This window comes from Fundulus heteroclitus, unplaced genomic scaffold (assembly GCF_011125445.2).
Source record: "Fundulus heteroclitus isolate FHET01 unplaced genomic scaffold, MU-UCD_Fhet_4.1 scaffold_597, whole genome shotgun sequence".
Taxonomy (NCBI): Eukaryota; Metazoa; Chordata; class Actinopteri; order Cyprinodontiformes; family Fundulidae; genus Fundulus; species Fundulus heteroclitus.
The window spans coordinates 881-7874 of NW_023397030.1; positions in this window are offsets into that span (position 1 = coordinate 881).

A 6994-nucleotide genomic window follows, 5' to 3' on the forward strand; every position below is an offset into this window, starting at 1 on the left:
CTCATCCCGTAACTTAATATTTTGGTGCAAAATGGATGTCTTTTAGCGGTTCCCCCTATTCTTCTCATGCATGATGTATTTTATGAAGCTTATTGTATCTTAAAGGTGCCTCTTTGAATCTACTTCAAAACCCCTTGTGGGGTTAATAAAATTCCAAAACATATCTATGTGTGTTTAAATGATTTAAATATAAACTTTGTTAGAAAAGTAAAAGAAAATCCCTCTTATTAGCGGCCCAAAATCTCTACCAGCTTTGTTTCCAGACCAGTACCACTTGTCCGAATGCGTTTGACCCTCTTATCGCTCGCTAATAACAGCTCTGACTTAAAACAATTAACATCCTAGGGGTTTAATAATAATCTTGATTGCTTTTAATCTGAAAGTTTTTTCCTAATCGCATCCGCCAATGTGTATGTTTCTAATGTGTGTTTTGTGTTTTAATTATGTGCAGGAAAATCTGATGTGAAATGCAGAAGGGGTGTCTGCCAACTCATCTTTGTTTCGTGTTGTGGTCCACTGAAGGTTATCCGATGCGTCTGTCTTTTCCCCCGCAATTAGTTGTCCATTTTCAGTCCTCATGTCTCAGTTCAACAGCACAACATCGTTCCAGGACAAGCGCTGTCCATGAATATTCTTTCTTCAATCGTTGTGTCTGAAACCACAAGGAATTCTGCCAGCATTTTGCCAATATGGATTTTGTCCAAAATCAAATTTTCCAATACAAGAATTGTCTATCTTCATCCGTAGTGTAGTGTAAATAAGTTGAAAAGAAAAAATCAAAACAAAAATTACAAGAAAACTGTCTCAAAACAAAATCAACCACATCGTTCCCTCTGAAACAAAATTATTCTTGAAGTTTTTCACCTTTACCCCAGATCTTGATCCCTTAAAAATTTATCCAAGCAAAATATTTTACAGACAGTTCAACCTCTTTGTATAAGTTCATTAATAAAAACATTTCTCTTAACTTTGTAGCATCACATTCCCCATTAAACCTCTATGCAGCTTCTGCAAAAATTACTGATTTATTTTTTTTTTTTTTTTTTTTTTTTTTTTTTTTTTTTTTTTTTTGATTAAAAACTGGATTAGGCAGGAGTCAAGTACATCACCTTTTTCTCCTTGTCCCAAGGATCAGCCCCCATGGCACTGCGGCACTGTTTCTGTATTCTCTCGCATCTGAGAATGTCTAAAATGAGACTAAATCTCTATGTTAGCACATCCCTATCATATTGACCAGGTTTCTTTGCAAAGAAAAAAAGCAGAAAGATAGAGCTGTTAATAGCAGAAAGCAACAAACAATTTTAAGACACCACCTTTCCTGCCGGAAGATCTCCTCAGTCAAAACTAAGTATAATTTAGTGTCCAAATCTGATTATAACTCCTTACCGCACTGTCTCCTCAGAGCCCCCCGTTGGCAGAAAGGTGGCGTCTCCTTTATTCTGAAAGCAATAACTCAGAGAAAAACAAGAGTGTTAATAGCATGTAGTTAAAACCCTGGTCCCCTTAGTGTCACTTTAACGTGATGTTGTTCTGCTGATCCTGGGAAATTAGATCTATTCCTCACCTTTCCCCTGAACTCCGTTCAGAACCCCTCCAACAGAAAGAAAACAAAAAACAAAAGAAATTAACAAACAAAAACAAACAAAATTGTCTTCCAAGGAGCACAATTATGTCTATTACAATATGACATAGGTTTTTGACGTACTTTTTGATATCCTTCTGGTCCTTTGACCATGTGTATTTGCTGTTAGTAATACTTTTATTCATATATAACTTTTCAATCTAAATTGGTCAAGGGTGAAACTTTAATCAATGATTTTCTCTTTTAGTTTTTTTTTTTTTTTTTTTTTTTTTTTTTTTTTTTTTTTTTTTTGAGCTTCTAGTGTTTTTCTGTAAATGATAAGTGTTTTCCCGTAAGCATATTGAGAAGGCTACCCAAAAACAAAGAGATTAGAAGTAGAATCTAACTCTTCACAAGCTGGCTTTATTTTATTTTTTCCCTCTGACATAGTTTTCGTGCCCCCAGGCTAGAACACACAGACCCAGCCTTGCCATAACATTCAGATGTTTACATCATGGTCAGATTTGTTTATCATATCTTTTGTCCTGCTTCAGGTTAAACTGACCCTCTGAGGCTTGCCTCAGCTCAGCATAACTAATAACATCAGATGCTTTTGTAACCGATGACATGCTTAATGTGGCCTTGTGATACTTCTCAAAATTTCTCATTAGCTGCATTCAAATCCCCAGTAAAAAGAAATAAAATAAATTAATACAGAACCCTTAGAAAAGCAACCATATTTAGTCCCATACAGTTTGTTTAAGGCACAGTTTGTCTCATCTATTTAAATCAAAAATCATGTATATCTTAATGCTCTTAAATTCTTCTTTTTAGGCAGCTGTAAAATCCTTAGTTAAAAATCTCCCCTTTAAACATATCCCATCCAGTTCCATTTCTCCCAAACATTCTCCCATATGCTCCCCATATGCTGTTTGCCATTTTATTAATGTTCTAAAATTACAATATAAAAGCTTTTACTCTGTTATTATTTCAGCTGTCATGAATTCATTGACAAACACAAGCCAAACGCAATCTAATAGCATAACTGAATACAGCCCTAACGCCTCTGGTTGCTGTACTGCATATTTAAGCTCCAAACAACAAAAACTTTTATCCCCAGTCCCAAGTATTTCTTACAGCCCTGGGATATTTTCTGTTTAAGACACGTTAGCATATCTCAGTGTAACAATTTAATTTGCCCAGATATTTAATGTTAAAAAAAAACAAACTTTGTTATTTAAATCTCTCTTACTTTTACCTTTTTGTTAACCTAGTCCATGCTCAAAATGTCATTTGAATTACGGAGCTGCAGTTCTCCCAAAACAAATGATCATTTTGAAACCATGAACAATAATTTTTAACCGAATTAATTAATTCACACAGAAGAACGTTTAGTTACAAACGACACATACATACGTACAGTTACATACAGTTACATACATACAGATACATAGAAACTGACGACATTCAGACAAACAAACACACGCAGGCCTTTACTTCTGACAGGGAGGAAGGGCTGGTCAGATCCTAACGACGGTTAGGGCAGCTTCTTTCAAAATGCCCTGGGTAACCACACGTCCAGCACAAGGGCACATCATAACCTTTGGTTGGTCCCTTTCTATGATTTCTGTACTGCTGTGTATCTCTGCTGGGAATTTGTCCCCATGGAGGACTCTGATACATCTGAAATGGTACTTCTGGAGGGAGGGATCCCACAAACTGGTCTGAACCAAACACAGGTGTCGGGGCCATAACCATCTGAGCTTTTGCAACATTCTTCTTCCTCCTCCTCCTTTTACTTTGATTGTCTCTCAGCTGTTGTAGCTGTTCAGCTACGAGTTGTTGTTTTAAGTTCTGTATATCACTGCTAAGTTGCTTCATGTTTTTATCATCTATATCCAGCTGATGAACCAAAGCTGCCATCCATTGATCTAAAGGCATATCATAACTCGCAACCATTCTATACATGTTCTGCTTAACATCCTGTACCTGGCCCTTTAACATTGCTTGTTTAAAGAGTTGGTGCAGCGTGACTGATAACGGGCAAAAGCCTGTGTGGTTTTCCCAAACTTTCAACATTCTGTTCACATATGCTGAAGCCGACTCCCCTGCACAACGTGTAGTGTCGTTTAAAAGGGCAGAATCCGTACTTACCGGATAAAACGCCCTCAGTGTGCTCCAAAGTTGCTGTGCCACCGGGGCCAGAGGGGCAGCTGTTCCTAGTACGTCCGTTCCAGCAGAAACTTCAACTGCATGTACCTCTTGTGGTTCCAGGTATGCTGATAAGCCAGTCCTCACATCACCAATAGCCAATACATACCCGCCTAAAGTCTCCACGAATGCTTGGATCCAAAGGTGCGCCCCTTTTCTGGGATCAGGGAACATGTGCCTCAGATGAACGTTGTCAGCACATGAAAGAGGGCTGTAAACAGCTGCATTCACCTGTCCTGTAGCACTGTGAGTCTGAAACAATGGCAGTTGCACACTTTGTTTTGTTGCAGGTAAAGAAAGATCAGTTTCGCTAGAATGCAGGTTACATCTGGGTCTTACGTCACAGCTTATCTGTCCCCCACATAACACCATACCAGGCACCTGCACCGAAGGGTCTGATGAAGTCACCACACTCCTGGCCTTGGATAAACAGTTCTCCCTTATCACCATGCAGATTGTTTTGCATAGTTGTGTACTTACCTTCTTGTTTGAAAGAAGATGATTCCCTTACCCCCTGCAGATTTTCACTCTCTTGTTGTTTGTCGAGGCCTGAGAAGCACATGCTGAAATACAGTTCAGTTAGTTTTATCAAGCCTGCTATTTTGATTTCCTCTTTTTGGTATTTTTCTCGAGCAAACTCACCTGCATCACCCGTTTCTACTTGTGCTAGGGCTAATCTATTTTTTAACATCTGTAAATAGTAAGTGCACATTTTGGCCTCTGGTGGTGACCCTTCTGTATCACCAAAAACCCCGTCTCTCCTCATTTTTTCACACCACTCCTCAAATTGTTTTAAATGGTTTTCAGCATCTTTGTGTGGGAAGTTTGCCATTATGCTCCTTTTTCCTGTCTCCAGCAGTGTTCCTAAAGAACCCCCCTGGAGCTCATTTTCTGCCTGATTCTCAGCCATTCCAGCACTCGCACGTCTTGGCCAACCTGCTGGGACAGCGTCCTGACCCCGGTCCAATGAGAGCTTATTTTTTATCTCTCAGACACCAAAACTTATTATGTTCCTATATGCCTTATTATTGTGTTTTTACACGGCAGTTTCAATGAGCCAGTGTACTCAGGATGAGAAGGCCCTTACCCTTCACTTCACTTCCACGGCTCAATGACAATAACGTGTCTCACACACACACACACACACACATACACACTCACACTCTCTCTGGCCAATCTTTAGTTAACTCTGTAGGTACCTCCGGTCTCAATCTCATACGCGCTCGTTTTTCGAAAAAGGCTGCTTTTATATTACCGCAAAAACGAAGATTTTTATATTCGTCCTCGCGGAAAATAAGGGAGCTCTAAACCCACAATTTCTAGGCTACACGATGTTTTAGAAGCCACGCGTGTTCTCAGTCTCATACGCGCTCGTTTTTCGAAAAAGGCTGCTTTTATATTACCGCAAAGACGAAGATTTTTATGTTCGTCCTCGCGGAAAATAAGGGAGCTCTAAACCCACATTTTCTAGGCTACACGATGTTTAAGAAGCCACGCGTACAGGCGTGTCTGTCAGAATGGCCGCTTTTATGCTACGCACAGAGGAACACGTATTTTCCTCTGTGCCTAACAAGGGGACCTTTTAAACCCTAAATTCTCAAGGTGCACAGTATTTTCGGAACCCTGGCCAAGGATTCCCGGACTCTCACCTCTGTGACCGCACGCAAATCCCAAATTCTTATCGACACGTTTGCAAACAATTATCCTCAAACCTTTCTCTGCCTTTAGAAATACAAAAAGTCGGCCCTCCAGGAAGAAAAAGACACTAGGAGATGAATGAAATCTCCTTACCTTTTTTGCGGCCGCAAGCTGTGTGTTTTTCTTCCGGAATGACGTCCTGGCCGGAAAACGGAAGGTGGTATGCCGCCTTTTGGGTCCGGGTGGAAACACCAATTTGTTACTGTTTCACCGTGCCGTGACTACGGTGAAGCACCCTCGGTGGACCCAGTTCGTTTTACCCAGTCAGGCGACTCCCACTTACTTTTTACCTTGAATGTAGGACGCATAAAACAGACAAGTATGCTTTTAGTTATATTTTATCTAAGTAAAGACAGAGAAATAGTTACAGTCACACCAGCGCTGATGGGCCCCTGATCGGCAGGAAGGCCTCGAGTGCTCATTACACAAACATTATAAAGGGATCTCGGGACACACCCATACAAGGGCGGTACACATCCAAACTGTGACATCAGCAGGGAAGCTGTGTCACCTCCAGGGTGGTATCTGATAGATATGTGCCAATCTTTTGGGTCAGTGCCATCTAAGTGTGCCATGCAGTTCTGGGATAAACAGCTCGTTCCACTTGACCTTGTTGATATCCTAACAGTTGTATGACAAGACCCTTCGCAGAGTTAGAGCAGCATATTTTTCATCATTAATTGAGGAGAACAAAAAAAATCTTAGATTTCTCTTCAGTACAGTTGCCAAACTTACCCAGAGTCATAGCTCCGTTGATCCATCCATTCCCTTAGCTCTTAGCAGTAATGATTTTATGGGATTCTTCATAAATAAAATTGATTCTATTAAAAATAAAATAATTGGCATCCTCCCAAACACGATTACCTCGTCCTCAGTAAGTGAGGCAGCGTTGGAGGAATCTTTAGAACCTGCGCAGTGTCTGAACTGTTTAGAAGCAGTAGAGCTTTCTGAGCTATCTAAAATTTTAGCTTCATCTAAACCTTCTACCTGTATGTTAGACCAGATCCCAACCAAGTTGTTTAAAGAGGTATTCCCTTTGATCAGTGGTCCTATTTTAGACATGATTAATCTGTCCTTAGTAAATGGATATGTACCACAGGCTTTTAAAGTAGCTGTTATTAAACCTTTACTTAAGAAACCATCTCTTGATCAAGATGAGTTAGTAAATTACAGACCTATATCTAATCTTCTTTTCTTATCTAAAATTCTTGAGAAAGTAGTTGCTAATCAACTCTGTGAACATTCACAAAGTAATGACCTACTTGAGGAATTTCAGTCAAGGTTTCAGAGCTCATCATAGCACTGAAACAGCTCTGGTGAAGGTCACTAATGATATTCTCATGGCCTCAGATAATGGACTTGTGTCTATACTTGTCCTGTTAGATCTCAGTGCTGCATTTGATACAGTTGATCACAATATTCTCCTACAAAGACTTGAGCATATTGTAGGGATTAAGGGAAAAGCATTAGGCTGGTTTAAATCTGATCTGTCGGACAGATTCCAGTTTGTTCATGTTAATAATA